General features: G+C 36.4%; 1 protein-coding gene across 2 annotated transcripts in view; it reads right to left on the bottom strand.

Moving 5' to 3' along the window:
• GRM8 (glutamate metabotropic receptor 8) overlaps positions 1–18,323 on the bottom strand; it is a 747,950-nt gene that overhangs the window by 459,300 nt on the left and 270,327 nt on the right. The window lies entirely within an intron of this gene.

Consider the following 18,323-nt stretch of genomic DNA (forward strand, 5'->3'; position numbering starts at 1 on the left):
TCCTTTCTCAATCCAAATCACTCATTTCAAAAACTTGGACTGAGATGAAGATTTTAGCCAAAAGCCAACTGAAAAGTAGTTGCCATTAGAAGCTCCTTTATTCTTCATTGTTAAACTGGTTATATTGTAAATGTTTTCCAAGGAAGAGATGTTGTTAAGTATGGTTGACATCTTCACCTCAGAGATGAGGAAACTAAGGCCCTGAAAGGTCCTATAATTTACCAAAAGCCACACAAAATCTTAGCAGGCAGCCTAAGTTCTAATTTTATGTTTTCTAATTCCTGGTCCATCTATTGATCCATTCAAACAAGATTTGTTGAACACTTAGTAGATACTATGCTAGGCACTAGGGACCCAAGGAGTCCGAAGAGAAACTCATTGCCTTCATGGAGCCCACAGTCTGGTAGAAGTGAAGGATGAAAGAATCTGTCACACATGCTAAGGAAAAGGTGTTTGTGAGATGCTCTGAGAATCCAGAGGAAAGAATACCTCACTCTATTTGAAGAGACATGAAAAGTTTCATGGAGGATGAGATAAATGAGATGCATTTTTAAAAATAAGAACTTTAGGCATATAGAGCAGAGAAGGATAGAGCAGAGAATATAGCATATGCAAAGGCATTTAATACACACACACACACACACACAACCACACATACACACCACACACACACACACACACACACACACACACACGTATGTACAGTTTGGAGACTGTAAGCAGCTGGATAAGCTTGAACCTAGGATACAGGTCAGGAATGTCAGGAGACATAAAAGAAGAAATAGGCAAGAATAGATAATGCCAAGGAAAGAAGCTATGACTTTTGCCTAAGGAGGTGAGGAGTGAGCCAATAAAAAACCAAAACAGGTAAAGGACATAGTTATCCTTGCTTGCAACCAAGAGCATGATCTTAATGAAGAGGAGACAAGCATATTCAGCTAATGAGTTAGAGAAACAATTGATTAGGAAAGGAATGAGAGCAGTGGGAGGCTAACACATGTCTACTGCTCTTTCCACTTGTCTCTGCTGGATTTTGTTCCCTCAAGCCCTAAAATGCTATTCAACATCCAAAACTCGACCCCATTGGGAAGGCGTTGAAGATTCTCAGGGTTCTTAGCAGGGCCAAGCCTAAGGTCAGAGTCCACTGCCTCACAGCTGGATCTGCGAGGAAAAGCTGTGCTGATCCTAAAAGAAGCATGGCCTAGGGAATCCCTGAGACCCACAAGACTAACCATAGGTAGCAATGAAAGAGTAAAGAGTCCAACAAACCTGGGTAAAATCTTAGCAAGTGATATACAAGTTTAATAGCCATGTGACTTTGCCAAGATTACTTGACTTCTCCAAGATTCAGGATCCTCATCTATATAATAGAGATAAATAAACAACTGCCTCCTGTCATGGATATATATTAAATGAAATGATGCATGTGATGTACCCAGCACAGATCTGGAACATGGTAGGCACTCAATAATCCATAATTATGATTATTGTCATTTAGTGTTATGCAATCAAGCACCTTGCCCATTCCTAAAGAAGTCTGGAACCTGACAGATAGTCCCAGAAGCATTCTTCTTGGCATCTCATCCCCTTCCTTCCCCTCTAAGAGACTTCAAGTGATAAGATATTACATTCAAAGGCCCTCTCCTCTGCTCCACAGCAGCATTGCTTACATTCTTATGAAGCAAATTTAGTATAATCTCAATAAAAGGTCAGATCTACACTTGGAGTAGCTAATAAAATTTTTAAAAAATGATTTTCTTCCTTCTCCTGAGTAGATTGTCTTTTAAAATGTGCAAAGAGGGGCACCTGGTTGGCTCAGTCAGTTGAGCGTCCGACTTTGGCTTAGGTCATGATCTTGTGGTTCATGGATTCGAGCCCCACGTCGGGCACTGTGCTAACAGCTCAGAACCTGGAGCCTGCTTCAGATTGTGTGTCTCCCTCTCTCTCTCTGCTCCTTCCCTGTTCACACTCTGTCTCTCTGTCTCTGTCTCTCTCAAAAATAAAATAAAAACATAAAAAAATATTTTAAAAATAAATAAATAAAATGTGTAAGGAGTACTAGAATCAAAATACATGTACAGGCTTGTATTTCACATGGAAAAAATAGTACACCTGCCACCATTCCTCCTACCTCATGGGGTTAAGAATGTTATTTTAGATGATAATTTTGCTGAATTTTTATACACTCATTTCTTGCCTTCATAAATTAAAAAAATGAAAGTAAAGCTAAATCTTCTATATTGCTGGAAATTTTCGTAGACCAGCATACTTCTTATATAATGGAGGCAGAGAAATGAGGATGGGTAGGAAAGAGGAACAGAACAGAGGAGACTTCAGGGGAGTGGGGGACTTTTACCTAAATAATTCTTCCTCAAAACTCTGAAACTTGACTTACAACTTCTAAAAACTATAGTCATGATGGAAGTGCTTCTTTTAGAACTGCAGCCTTGTAGGAAGCCTGGAGGCTTCAGTCAAGCTTTTTAGATCAAAGACATGGATTTCAAATTGAGGTTAATACTACTTTGTAATACCACTAAACTGAACATCACAAACAAACATTTAAAAAGCAAGGTATTGATTCATTGAACTTAACCACTTCCTTTATAGGTAAGTATTTGGCAAATATTACATTTATAAAGTACAGACTTGGTTGAACTGAGGATCCAGGTATTTCAGACATCCAAATTTACTGAGCTCTTTTTTTTTTTTTTTTTTGGTTAGTTTGTCCCTCTACTTGTTCTATTTTGTTTCACATTTGATTGATCAGACACCAGGAAGAAATGATGGAATGATCTGGTCAAATCTTCCAATCAGAAGAATAATAGTGTGGAAAAATATTCACAAAAAATTTTAAATGATGGAAGACACAAGTACTCTTATGGAATATGATATCAGTTTGCTTAAAATATACACATCTTTCTCAAAAGACACTGTGTGCATAAGGACAGACAATTATCTGGAGGTATTTATACTAAGGTTGTAGCACTGATTTTCTCTGGTTAGTAGCATTAAGGATAACTTCATTTTTTTCAATGTATTCCCTCTCTCTCTTTGCCTTTTCTGCACCACCACCCTCCCCCCACCCCCGGCCTCTTTCTTTCCCTCTCTTGGCATAAAAACAGCTATTAATCACTAAAAGATACCTAGTGTTATCAATTGTGTGTATAAACCAAACCATCAAAAACTTCTGCTTAGAGCATAAATCAGTATAACATATAAGAGCAATTAGCAGCACAGTAAAGGTTATCATTCCCAGCTTTGGCTCACCATGTTCCATACACTGTACAGTTTCCCATGGTTTAACTTTAACACTGGGAGGTGGTCATTCTTATTATTCTTATTCTACAGATAAGAGAAACTGAGGCATGAAGATATTAAATAACTTCATACCAAATGAAGTTCATAGTAAACTTCATACCAAACTTCATAACAAATTCATACCTCTAGTAAATTGTTAAAGTCTAAAACTTTTGATGGCCCAAACAAAAATGGCAGAGATTGTTATTAATCATCATGCTAAGATGTAAACAAAAAGTCACAGACAAGTGCAAAGACACCTTTAATAATAATATTAAACTAGTAAACTATTATTACTTCTGCTTTGTCCCACTGAGGTTAATATAAATATAGCAGTTACATTTACCAACTTTGCCCAGTTTGCTCCACTGTAAAGCTTTCCCCTTTAATGTTTTGTTCTTATAATATTAAGCCTCCTTACCCTGCTAACTGGCATTCCTTTCTCCTACAGAAAGTGGTACATGAAGAAGATATTGTCATATAGCTATGCAATGGAGGACAACACAGCTGTAAAAAATATTAAGGAAGATCTCTATGAATTGATATGGAGCAATTTCCAAGATATACTGTTAAGTGAAAAATCAAAATGTAAGAGAGTATCTCTAGTATGGTACCTTTTGTGAAAGAAATAAGTGATTATAAGAGAATACATGTAAAGTACCTATACAAAGGAAATGTGGAAAAGATTAACCTGAAAGTAGAGATTGGTTATGTACAGGAAGTATGAAAGGACTGGAAAGAGAGGAAAATGGGTATGGGATAGCAGGAACAAGGATAGAATGACACTTCTCTGGTTACATCATGTTGTAAAGCTCTGGCTCCAAGAATCACAGTTATGGTTCATATTTTTCACAAACCCTGAAGCAATAAACAATTAAAACTTGGGTGAGGAGCAAAATGCAATACAAAACTTAACAAATGAATGTAACTCCATTACAAATGAATCACAAAACCACATGAGAGGGGTGGGGAATAATAAAACTAATCTAAACAACTAGAATACAGTATCTTGGCTCGATACTGTAAGGCTAAAGACAAAAATAACTAAATGAATGTCATAATTTAGTCAGTATATGGGTATAGTCCAACAATTCTGAAACGATTTTATGTGTGCACTAGAATTAAAAAAGTAAATGTACTGGAGAAAACAAGAACCAGGTTTTCCCCTATTAGAGAAAGAAGTTAGAAATATAGGGGGAAGACAAAAGTGAACCCTGAAGTAACAGTATGAATTCATGTTAATATTGGATTATAACCCATAGAAATATTCATGGATATAAATAGTTACCTAGATAGATGGGAGAGAAAGCTGTTCTTTGCTATGGAATTTTAATAAATAAATGCTGAAGGAAAGAGAGAGACAGAAAATAACCATGAAGCAAATAGCATAGTAACAATCAATAGAGAACCAAGATCCATCAATGCATGCTAAAATTAGTGTGTGAAAGTTTGAAGAGAAACAGGATTTCCATAGTCTCAAAGCATTTCCCCCAAGATATTTGTTAACAGCAAAGGAAAAGGTCATAACTGTCAAGTGAAGAAACCCAGCAGAAACCATCTTAACCAAGTAATCAATGTCAACACTACCAGTGACAAGACATACTGACATCATGAACCCCATGATACAATGCACTGAGAAGAACACAATATCATTTCTGTGATATTCTTGACAAAATAATCTCAATCCAATCTTGGGAAAACACCTGATAAATCCAAACCAAGGGACATTTGGCAAAATAACTGATCTATACTCATCAAAAATGGTTATAAAGTTTAAGGAAAAGTGAAGTACTGTTACAGAGTTTTGGGGAATATAGAGAAAAAAGCAGCAAATGCAATGTGGATACTGAATGGAATCTCAGAAAAACAACATTAGTGAAAAACCTGGTAAATTTGAATACAGTCTTTATTTTAGCTATTGGTGTTACACCAGTGTTACTTTCTTGATTCTGACTATGGTTAAGGAAGGTTTTAACCTTGTGGGAGGCTAGGACAGGGATACATGGAAACTCTATACTAGTTTTGCAACTTTTCTCTAAGTTTAAAGACAGTTCAGTATCAAAAGTTAAAAGAAAAAACACTTTACTCCAACAGAATTGAAAATGATTTTGAAGAAGTAAATCTATTTTGAGGAGAAAGACCAAATTGGGGTTTGGGGGACAGTCTAATGTGAAAATAATAGCAGGAAAATTACATTTAGTCCAAATTCCTACTTTTGGCAGTTATAACTTAAGAATTTGTATCAAAAATTCTGCCCCTTGTATTCAACACACTTAAGAGGTTTTATTCCTCAACTATGATCAATCTTAATATTCCAGTTTCAGCAGAGGTATCTTTCCCCTTCCCAAAGATGAGACCTCAAGAAGGTCTTTGCCATCTCTTAGCTATTTACAACGCCAGAAGCAAAAAGCCCCTTTAACATTTGATTTTGGGCCCAAACGAATCTTATGGCTAAGATGGAAAACTTGGGAAGCTCATTTCACTTCCATCTGCTAAGATATGGCATTTATTTGCTTTCTCACATCATGAAAAAGCCACATTTGGGTTTTTTTAAAATTTTGTCTACTTCTCTATCCCATCCCCTATTTAACAGTGTCTGTCAGAAGGAGAGCTATCAAGAGGCAGCTATGCAAGTTAATCAGTCAGGGCCCAAGCGCCCAGGAACTGTTTGTTACAACAGCAAAGGGAATGAAGCATATATAATGAAGCCTCCAAGCAACAGACTAATTAATACCTCTCTCTTCTTTGAAGAAAATGACCCAATATTGAACTCCAGTGGATTATACAACATTTTAATTTACTATCTGCTAAAAGGAAGACTACTTTATAAAATGCATTCCTATTTATTCATTCTCTGATAACACTAGTAGTCATTCAAATTGGACCCCCTGGCCTAGGTCTTAAAAGAAACTTGACTAGGACAAGTAGATATTTAATATGTGCCATTATACTCCTGCCTCTTATTTCTACTGAAGCAGATGCCATATGGAAAGAATCTTGTGTGTTGCTGAGACACAGGGGCAGCCAGTAACTTATTGCTTCCTCCTTCCTTGCCTCCGCTTTTGCTCATGTTATTATTCGCAAAGTGTTTGCAAAGATTTGCTTTCCAGACAACAATTCAGAATATAAGACAGGAGATAAACACTCTTTGAAATAATAGAGGAAATGTCCCTTGGTAGTCAAATGAAAAACTTGTGAGGAATTAAGAGAGGTAGCATGGCAAAGTCCTAAACCTCACTTTGTTGCCAGGCATGGGAACATGAAAATCTTGAGACTCCTAGAGCTTTTCCTCACCTGTATATTAAGACACTGGAGCTAAATGGCCTTGAATAAAATTTCCAGCTCACAAATGACTTTGCGGTCACATGTTCCTAATGTTGCCAGATTTAACAAATAAAAATACAGAATGTCCACGCTCATGCAATATTTCAGATATACCTACCCTAAAAACTATTCATTGCTTAGCTGGAATTCAAATTTAACTGTGTATTCTATATTTTATCTGCCAACCTCCCCTTTCTCCTTCTGAGAAATGAATCAATAATTCTATAATTTAACTTCCAGTCCTGGATTTTTCCATAGTACACCACTTCCTCACTGTGGTGTTCAAGCAATTTATTTAATTTCTCTAATTCCATTTCCTCATCTATAAAATGGGATAATAATAAAATAACTTCCCCATAGGGGTGTTGTGGGAAGTAAATCTACCTATACAATACTTAGCACAGTACTATGCATCCAATAAATGCTTACTCTTATTATTGTAATATTTATTATGTTTGCATTGATTAAAGTATTTGTTGAAAGAGCAAACTAGTCAATAACCAAAGTCTAGTTTTATCAGAAGGGTAGAAAATGGCTTTTCTAAGAAAGGTAGAGGGAGATGAAGAGTCTGTGAATAAACTGAGAATCCCTAAATTACACTGTAAGATTTTCCTGTAATCCCTTAATAATAATTACTCTCAGGCTTCAGAATAAGGAATGCTTACAGAATTTTCTTCCAATGTTTTATACATTTCATTTTTCATTTCAATTCAGAATAAAAGCAAAAGAATTGGAGTGAAACAAGTGAGATAAGCCCAAAGAAAAATGAGGAAAAGGAATATATGTAAATTAAGGACACACTTATCACTAGTCCTTAAAAAAAAAAAAAAAAAAAAAGAATTGACAGGGACCTCTAGTGAAATATTTCTGTCTAGAGGCTGGTTTACAATCGTTTCCAAGATTACCTGTGCCTGGATAGCAGCCAAAATTTAAGCTCGTCTCTTTGAAGTGTCCTATCTGCCCCTTCCACCTTCATGTTCTCAAGAAGTCTCTCCTAAGAACCCATCAACACCAATACAAAAGCTGTAAAATAACATTTTCCTCTTGGCTGGATGCAAAAACCAGAACAGCAGAAAGGTTCAAGGTTCTCAATGAAAATTGTTTGAATCACTATCAGCTCATTCTTTCTGCTGACTAGATGGATAAAAACTTAATAAATAAAGAGGGCTTTAAGTCTCCAGTTACACCAGCACTTTCCAAAGACCATCTCTTTTTTTCCCTAGAGCCAGGATCAACATAAATCATTCATTGTCTTTATAGCTGGTATTCACAGGTATCTGAGGGTGTCCCAGGTCTCAAGTGAGTTCTTCTTTATGTGGCCTGAAGAGATTAATTATTCCTGTCAATGCAAGTCTGTCTTCCCGTTACCAACTCTCAGTGGGTCTTTTATCCTTAGGCAAACATATAAACTCCAGATTCCAACAAGAAATTTTTTTTCTGCATTAAATTGCTGCTTAATTGTGCCATCTCTAAAGAACATGTAACTCTCTATAAGTTCTTCAATTTCCCCTCCTAGTTTTCTTAATAAGAGACCACCCTGGCAACTTCATCAACTTCATAAGTGTACACTGATGTTTGGTATAGGGAATTCCCAGTGATTATAGGAACTCTGTTCTTGTCATCATATTCCCATTTTAATAATAATCTTTAAAAGGAAACTGAGGCAGTCAACTTGAGAGCTGAGCAGATTAAATGGCAGCCTTTGCACATGTATGTGTGAACTGCTCAGCAGAGACAAGCAAGATCAGACAATTTTGTTATATTATCAACAATCTAAGAATAAAAATGGCACCATAAAACGATAGGAACAAATATGTGCTTGTGAAAATACTTCATAAAACTTAAGCTTTATCACTATAAAATTAGGGTGTTATTAGTTTTAGAGAAAAAAGGGAGAAAGATGCGTGGACAGCCACCTTTGAGGTTTCAAAGTCTCTAAAGAGGAAATTTGAGGAGAGAAAAAACAATGCATTGTGGAATTAGGAGGACTCTGGTGTGAGAAAATGATCTAACTTCATTCTTCTGCATGTTGCTGTCCAGTTTTCCCAGCACCATCTGTTAAAGAGACTGTCTTTTTTCCACTGGATACTCTTTCCCACTTTGTCAAAGATTAGTTGGCCATACATACGTGGGTCAAATTCTGAGTTCTCTATTCTATTCCATTGGTCTATGTGTCTGTCTTTGTGCCAATACCCTATTGTCCTGATGATGACAGCTTTGTAGTAGAGGCTAAAGTCTGGGATGGTGATGCCTCCCATTTTGGTTTTCTTCTTCAATATTACTTTGGCTATTCAGGGTCTTTTGTGGTTCCATACACATTTTAGGATAGTTTTTTCTAGTTCTGAGAAGAATGCATGTGCAATTTTGATTGGGATTACATTGAATGTGTAGATTGCTTTGGGTAGTAATGACATTTTAACAATATTTATTTTTCCAACCTATGAGCATGGAATGTTCTTCCATTTCTTTGTGTCTTCTTCAATTTCCTTCATAAGTTTTCTATAGTTTTCATCATACAGATCTCCTATATCTTTGGTTAGGTTTATTCCTAGGTATTTTATGGTTTTTTGTGCAATTGTGAATGGGATCAATTTCTTGATTTCTCTTTCTGTTGCTTCATTGTTGGTGTATAAAAATGGAACCAAAACTTCTGGACTCATCTTACAAAGCCAGCATCACTTTGATTCCCAAGCCAGACAGAGACCAGCAAAAAAGAGAACTACAGGTCAATATCCTTGATGAATACAGACGCAAAAATCCTCAGCAAGATACTTGCAAATCAAATTCAACAACACATAAAAAGAATTATCCACCATGATCAAGTGGGATTCATTCCTGGGTTTCAGGGCTAGTTCAATATTCGCAAATCAATCAATGTGATACATCACATTAACAAAAGAAAAGATAAAAACCACATGATCCTGTCGATAGATACAGAAAAGGCATTTGACAAAATATAGCATCCCTTCTTAATAAAGACCCTCGAGAAAATCAGGATAGAAGGAACTTACTTAAACATCATAAAAGCCATCTATGAGAAGCACTCAGCTAACATCCTCAATGGGGAAAAACTGAGAGCTTTTCCCCTGGAATCAGGAACACAACAGGGATGTCCACTCTCACACTGTTGTTTAACATAGTGCTGGAAGTCCTAGCATCAGGTCAGACAACAAAAGGAAATAAAAGGCATCAGAATTAGCAAAGAAGAAGTCAAACTTTGACTTTTCGCAGACAACATGATACTCTACATAGAAAACTCAACAGACTCCACCAGAAGCCTACTAGAACTAATCCATGAATTCAACAAAGTTGCAGAGTACAAAATCAACGTACAGAAATCAGAGCAAAGTTTATTCTTAGGCTTAACTAAACTTGCAAAGTTTATCTTTTTCTCTCTCTCAGAACAGAATTCTTCACTCAAGGCAGAGCTTACTATTACCGTGAAAATGAATCATGAAGATAGATCTGGAGAAAGAAAAATAATCTAGCAGTGGAAGACCTTCCAATGAAGACATGCATCTCTCTCAATCCTGGGTAACACATCACAGAATCAGAGGCACAGGGGAGGCCTACTGTGTGACCACTTTTTTAAAGATTCCACAGATGATGCTGGTGCCTGAGAAAGATTTGACCACCGCATTGATGTAGAGGAAGCTTGTGCCTAGAAGGTGAGGAAGTTCTCAATCAGAGAGTTGAACAAAATTAGTAAGCAACTGAAACATATGAGCTGAAAATAAAAAGTAGAAAACCTGTAATAGAAGAGTCTCCTCTACTTCCTGCAAATAATTAGATAACCATAGGATCCCTTCTCTTAAAGAAGAATCTACATGGGAAAGAGCCATTGTCTACAGTATTAAAGATTTTCCTTACCTGTCCCCACCCTCAACTCCATGTACTAAAATACCAAATATTTAGTATACGAGTTGTCCAATATCATCAAAACTATGAAGGAGTGACCTGCATGGAGAATACACTTACACTCAAAAATTTACTTTATTGACTCCTCAACAAGCTTTAAAAACAAGGAGAAATTTAATGTGGGCAGATGGAAGGAGAAAGCTGGAAAATTAAAAGTGATGGGGGCAGTGAGCTTGTAGGAGTAATTCTGGGAAGAGATTTTGAAGAAGAGTGATGACTGTGAGCTCTAATTCACAAAGTCTTGTGAATCCACAGAGCTGTAGGGACCGGCTTGATCTGATCTTAGTTTGGAGGAAAATGCCACAATGATAAGAAGCAGTAAGGATAGACTACAGAGGATGATGCCAGCTGCTGGAAGGAAAACTACAATTGACCAGGCCAGAGATGGAAAGTCCCCAAGCTAAAGCTATGTCAGAGACCTGGAAGAGAGGGAAAGATGGAGTGTTTACAGGCACAATTTGGCAAAAGTGAACTTGAGGAACAAAGGAAATCATTTAAAGACTGTTTTTAATTCCTTGTTTGAAAGGTGACAACACTGTCCTGAGCTTGGGAGAAAGTCATAGAAACTTATATTTCTATTATATTCCATTTAAACTAAATGGGCATGGAACCCAAATTCTGGAGGGAAAAGATATACTTCCTGGGGCTAAAAGATCCAGAGATTTCTGGCAAAAGGGAAAAACCTCAAGTTCACCTGTAAAACTCGCTTACAATTATTACTTATTTGTGTATACATCTTTTTCCTCTAGGGGACTCTAAACTTGTGATCTTCGCATACTCCATGGTGCCAAGTAAAATACCTGGCTCAAATATCTTGAGCTTAATTTGATCATAAATCATAATTTGATCAGAAGCCATTTGGTCTGAGTTATAAAGTCTGATAAACCTAGATTAAAATCAACTTCATCACTCATTAGCTGAGTGACATTGAATAAATTAATTATTAGTTCTAAACTCAGCTTCCTCATCTGTAACATGCAATTGTTAAGAAGATTGAAAGAGGCAATGTGTCTTAAGTACTTGCCACAGTGCCTAGAAAATTGCCAGCATTTAACAAATGATTGTCCTTAATATTTTTATTACTGAGCTCTTTATTTTTTCTTCTCACAAGATAATCTGTGGTATCTGATGCTACACATACATCAGTCAGCCAGAGAGCCAAGTAAATCAATGAATAAGAAAAGGACACTAATCAATCTTCCAATTTTTCTACCCTGACAAGATCCTGGTGACTGGTGGTGAGGAAAAACCATCTGCTGCAGGGAGGCATCATCTTTGTTATCAGAACAGAATGAGATGGTGTCACAGGTAGCAGAGGTCTTTACAAATGAGGACAACTCTACTAATACAATTTTATTTCATTCAGCCTGCTTCAAAGACTCAAGCAAAAAATAAATAAATAAATGAAAGACTCCTCCAAAAAGAAAAAAAAATTGAGATCTCTTAGCTTTTGAAGAAATGCATAAACCAGAAAGTATAGCTTTAGTTACCAAAGGTAGGCAATGTTTTATTAGAATAGGAATGGAAAAATTAATTAATTTATAACAGCATTCTTGTCCAAAGACAACACTGTTCTTAGAATGCTGGTTTAGGGGGCACCTGGGTGGCTCAGTCAGTTAAGCCTCTGACTTGATTTCGGCTCAGGTCCTAACATCAGGGTTATGGTATCCAGTCCCATGTTGGGCTTTGCACTGAGCATGGAGTCTGATAGGAATTTTCTCTTTCCTCCTCTTTCTCTGTCCCTCCCCTGCTTGTGCTCTCTCTAAAAGTAAACAAATAAACATTTAAAAAAGAATGCTGGTTCAGAATTAAAAATGAAATTATTTTATAGTTTATTAAGTTACATATCCTGAGTACATGTCTATCAGGACAGAATTAGAGGCAATCATCTTAATATATTCTGGGAAGACCCAAGGACATGTTAGAGCTTTAAACTGGGACCTAAATTTGGCTTTGTTCTAGACCCAGAAAAATTATTTGTGTATATTTCCCAGGTACATATAAAAAAGAAATTGAATTGAAACATATAAATGGCATTGGACTATGTCACTTCTGAGCAGATAAATTTTAATTTTTTTATTTTTAATGTTTACTTATTTTTGAGAGAGAGAGAGACAGAACATGAGTGGAGGAGAAGCAGAGAGAGAGGGAGACAAAAAATATGAAGCAGGCTCCAGGCTCTGAGCTGTCAGCACAGAGCCCGCCTTGGGGCTCAAACTCAGGAATAGTGAGATCATGACCTGAGCCAATGTTGAACACTTAACTGACTGAGCTATCCAAGTGCCCCATGAGCAGATAAATTTTAAAATCCAAAGTATTCTTATTTTGAAAACAGTGCCATTTAACTTTGTTCTTTTCCTGCTACTCCTGCTTTTTATATGAATTGAGTGATACTCCAAATCCCCCTCTTAAATGGCTTAGCAATACTTAAAATTCAGCAAAGAACATTCCCACCTCCAGGAGATACCTCTCCTTCATTATTATGGATGACTGACACATAAACAAATGTGATGCCTAGAATTAGAGCCAGTTCTTCTCTTGCAAATATTCACACATCAAACAACTCTTCTTCCTCATTTTCATAAAGACAGTTCTGACCATATTATCATAGCTAAAGGACAAAGTACATAGCTTTCAAAACTCAATTGATCTTAGTTATCTAAGTCTTGCTTTAAAAGAAGATAACAGAAATCCTTTCTCTATGTAAAAAGGTTAAGCTCAGAAAAAAAGAAAAAAGTGAAAGATTTTCTGGTTCATCCTAAATAGGCTTTGGAGAAAGAATTGCTAAGTGTGAAACTCCTCACCTAGTGAATTTCATTGATCAAAGCATTTTGTAAAACAAGCAAATGCAGAATTTTGAGAGGCATTTAAAGGACTTGTGTTTTGGAAGTTAATACCCTTTGCTTAATTTATCATTGATTTCCATTCTCTTTTCCTCTCTTATACTATCACTATGTGAAAGGGAATACAACAAGATTCTCATTTGTCTAGAATTTAGCTTGAATTGTTCATGCTCCAGATACTCATGGGGGCTGTAAAGTGCAGGATGTGTGCATTCGTTCAGATTCTATCACCACTTACGGCATCCCTACTATGTGCCAGACTCTGGGTAAGCAGGCTTTAACCCTGCCTCTGAACACCATACAGCAGGTACTTCCTGACATGTCTCAAATTCTGCAAATCCCAAGGACGAATGCTTTGTAATGTCTGCTCACAAGCTATCTATCAGGGAACACATTAATAGAGTTCCAGAAACCTTAAGGAAAATACTTGTCCCTAGGCTGGTAGGAAGGGAAGGAGAAGTACTTTCATCTACAAGCCTTTTTTGCTTGAGCATCCGCTAGTCAAGCACTTCTAGGCTCAGCTGCCTGGTCACCACAGGATCACCCAGCTCTGCCGTACCTCCTCACTCAACTGTTCTGGTCTTAAATATTCCTGTGCATCCACCATAGAGGATATTCAACTCCCCAGTGGCTCCAACTATAAATGGAGAGGATTTCTTGCTGATGCCAGAAATCTTTCTCCCTTCTCAACTCTTCTCTACACTCCTCCTCTCCTCATTCCAAACTCTGGGGGCTGGAAGTAGAAATAATGTGTTCACATATAAAATACTAATTTCAATGATAATTTTTTAATGTTTATTTTTGAGAGAAAGAGACAGACAGAGAGAGTGCAAGCAGGAGAGGAGCAGAGAGAGAGGGAGACATAGAATCTGAAGTAGGCTCCAGGCTCCAAGCTGTCAGCATAGAGCCAGACTCAGGGCTTAAATTCACGAATTGCAAGATCATGACCTGAGCCGAAGTCATACATTTAACTGACTGAGCCACCCAGCGGCCCCTTAATTATAATTTTTGATTATACAAAAACTATCCTGCTCAGAATGCTTTTCAACCTTGCAATAATAACAACAACAATAGTATTTATAAAGACTTACCATATGGTAGGCAATGCATTTTACATTACCTCCTAAATGGCCCTGTAAAGTAGGTATTAGGGTCAAGGATATTAAGGGTTGGGTAAGTCAATCCATGATTTGACCAAAGTCCAACAGCAAGTGATAGAGACAATATTCAAAGCAGGTCAGTTCAGATGCCAAAGGCCAGCTTTTTAAAACACCTCATGCTGCTCCATAAGGTCAAGATGTTGGAAGCAAAGAAAAAATAAGATTATAGCCCTAGGAATTTGTTGAATACAAATTTATTACCCTTCAAGCTTATCAAAAACCAAACCAAAAGAAGTATTTAATTACTTTCAACAAAATACAAACACTGTAGAACAAGTTAAAGTAGCCTAAACTTTTGATTTCTACTACTGTGAGTAGAACATACAGTAGTTTATGTTTAAATGAATGCTGGCAATGGACTAGAATATAATGCACCATAATTGATTTATAGATACTGTGTCTCTTAATAACTCACAGTTAGCAATTTCCAATTTTAACCAATCCCCTTCAATAAGAGCCTGCTCACAACACTTAACATCGTTTACTTTGAATACCTGGGGCTAGAGCAAATGTTGCCCACCATGATAACCCGATCAGCTAAGCCTGCAGTAAATGTGTTATTCCAACCACTCACATTTTTGCTCTGTCCAGTGGTTTGCCCTATAGATCAAATTGTCCCTTTGTACTCTCCCCCAAAACTGAGTTTCATGCCCAGTATTCATGATGGTTATGTCATCTAAAGTCTCAGTTCTATAGCCATATATCTATTCCTGAAAACTTTGGACATCTCTGACCTTAACTTCTCTTCCCATATACAGCTTTCTTACCTTTGTAAACATACATAAATGTTTACATATGTTTATGTAAATAATTTATTCATCTTTTCTGCATGTAAACGAAATAACTCACTCAGAGTTTTATTGTTGTTAATTTTAAACATTAGATAGGCTCCAGTTTAGGAAGAATAGTTTTACATGTAATGACACAATGGTAATGACAAAAATAGCACTCTATATTCTCAATTCCCCCTAATTTTGTTCAGTTTCAAATGACTATCTCATTTTCAACGGCTCTATTTCGTTTTTACACTGTGATACCATAGACTTCCTGGTTTATTTTTGTTTCAATCGCAAACATTATTTCTCAGCACAGTAATTTCTACAACTCACACAATCAATACTATCAATTGACTGAATTACTTTAAATATATATAGTTAGAAAGAGGAACTCTTTGTATCAAATACTGTACAAACTATGAACACTGTCAATTAACTTGCCAGATAGCATTTATTAAGCACATATTTTGTTAAACATCTCTGTTCCTTCCACTTAAAAATATATCATAGAGGAGTACCTGAGTGGTTCAGTCGATTAAGCGTCCGACTTTAGCTCAGGTCACGATCTCATGGTTGATGAGTTTGAGTCCCACACAGGGCTCTGTCCTGACAGCTCAGAGCCTGGAGCCTGTTTCAGATTCTGTGTCTCCCTTTCTCTCTGCCCCTTCCCTGCTCACACTGTGTCCCTCTCTTAAAAATAAACTTTAAAAAAAATATAAAATAAAAAGAAACTTCTCATACAGCTTAGCACTGCTCAGTAGAAATATGATTCAAGTCACACATATAATCTTACATTTTCTAGTAAAGGTAAAAGAAACAGGTGAAATTAAATTAATTGTTATCATTATTACTAATTAAAGTGTTAATATACATTAGGAGTGGTGTGGGAGAGGGAAAAGGGGATGATGGGCATTGAGGAGGGCACTTGTTGGGATGAGCACTGGGTGTTGTATGGAAACCAATTTGACAATAAATTATATGTTAAATGTAAATAAATAAATAAATAAATAAATAAATAAATTAGGGGTACTTGGGTGGCTTCATTGGTTAACTGTCCAACTCTTAATGATCTCATAGTTGTGAGACTGAGCTTGGCTTGGGACTCCATGGTGAGTATGGAGACTGTTTAAGATTATCTCTCTCTGTCTCTGCCCCCACTGCCCCTCTCTGCTCACGTTTTCTCTCAAAAAAAAAAATATATATATATATATAAATTAAATAAATTTTATTTAACCCAACATATCTGAAATATCAACCCCATTATATCATATAAAAATTGATATATTTTATACTTTTTTGTATTAAATCTTCAAAACCTGGTATATATATTTACACTTACACTCAACTCAGACAAACCACATATCAAGTGCTCAGGACAGCACAGGTCTAGATGAGTGGTTCTTAACCTCACTGCACAGTGGAATCACCTAGGTAGCTTTTAAAAGTGCAGATGCTCAGGCCACCTCCAGACCAATGACTCTGAATCTCTGGGAGTAAGACCCAAACATCAACATTTTTTAAAGCCCCCTGGTGACCTCAATGAGCAGCCAAAGTTGACAACCACTTACCAAAAACAGTGCAGAGAAGGTTAACAAACACAGAATGTTGCCATTTGTTCATTTGGATGTCAGGGGATGCAACAATAAATAAATATCACAGAGCTTGTAACTTGTATGAGAGCCGGAGAGACATTACAACAAGTATTCCCAATGCTGTGATAACTGCTAAAATAAAAATGTAAACAAAATGCAGCAGAATAACAAATGGAAAGAATAATCAGTAGCCTGATAAAGAGGTACTACTATTCATGTGCTGGCTGGTAGAGATTGTTAAATGTCATCAGATCAAGACTGGAGAGTATTTTCTGAATGGGGGCAATTAAGCAGTTTTCAGGGGGCAATTAATGAGTTTTCAGTGACCTGAGCAAAAGGCATTTTAATTGATACCATGAAAGCTTCATTAATCAGTACCTACTTCAGATTTTAGAATTTCTAATAGATGTTGAGCCACAACTTGCATTTGCCCTATATACTGGGGGGTTGGGGGAAGGGTCTACTAAGGATGAGAAGATTTTAATAGAAAATTTTAAATTCTTAATACATTTTCTAAATAAATAAAAATAACTGACATATTCATAAGTGAAGCTCTCTCAATCTGTTAGCTTAATGCACTGTATATATTAAAATGTTATCAGAGTCATTTAATTATATTTGTGGAGAAAAGCATAGTAATTCAGACTTATTCCAAATTCATGAGTCTTTTTGTGATATGAGTACAAATACTCTTGAATCTGTTTTTCTACTGTTGAATATGCTTCTTAGTATGAAAACTTTCAAGGAAGTTTTTTCCTGCTTATCTACTATAGTTGTGAAATAAGAATAGGCCTCCAGGACCCTCCCTACTTTAAGTTCTTTTTCTAACTAATATATCCTTTTTCCCTTATTTGCTCAAAATGAGCTCAGAATGCTCCTCCTTCATGGAACCCTTCCTGAGGATCTCCCAAGGGCCTTCTGTCTGTGTTACCTGGTAAACTGTGGACAAAACTTCTCATTACACTTACTCACATAGACAACTGAGCACAAAATGATAATCTTCTTCTTGCAACACTGTGAGCTACTTTCAGACAGTTTCATTTCTTTTAGTTTCCTAGCTCCAGACCCAGCACAACGTGTAGCATGTAGTAAGTACTCCAAATAATCAAGTTAGATTAAAACAGGAAATGACACTTGGTAGAACCAAACCAAGGGCCAAAATATATTTCCATAAGAATAAAAGATTTATGCACTACAAAAGAAAGAAAGAAAGAAAGAAAGAAAGAAAGAAAGAAAGAAAGAAAGAAAGAAAGAAAGAAAGAAAAGATTTATGCATTAAGTAAGGGTGCACAGAGATTTCTTTAACTGTGATTATTTCACCTTAAAAGGAAAGGGAAACAGGTATCTGCTTGTACGCTGGAAATTTTCTTACAAAGTAATATGATTACCTCCCCTTGAAAGAGAGAAACATAT

This window comes from Hyaena hyaena, unplaced genomic scaffold, assembly GCF_003009895.1.
Source record: "Hyaena hyaena isolate Hyena2069 unplaced genomic scaffold, ASM300989v1 scaffold_8, whole genome shotgun sequence".
Classification (NCBI taxonomy): domain Eukaryota; kingdom Metazoa; phylum Chordata; class Mammalia; order Carnivora; family Hyaenidae; genus Hyaena; species Hyaena hyaena.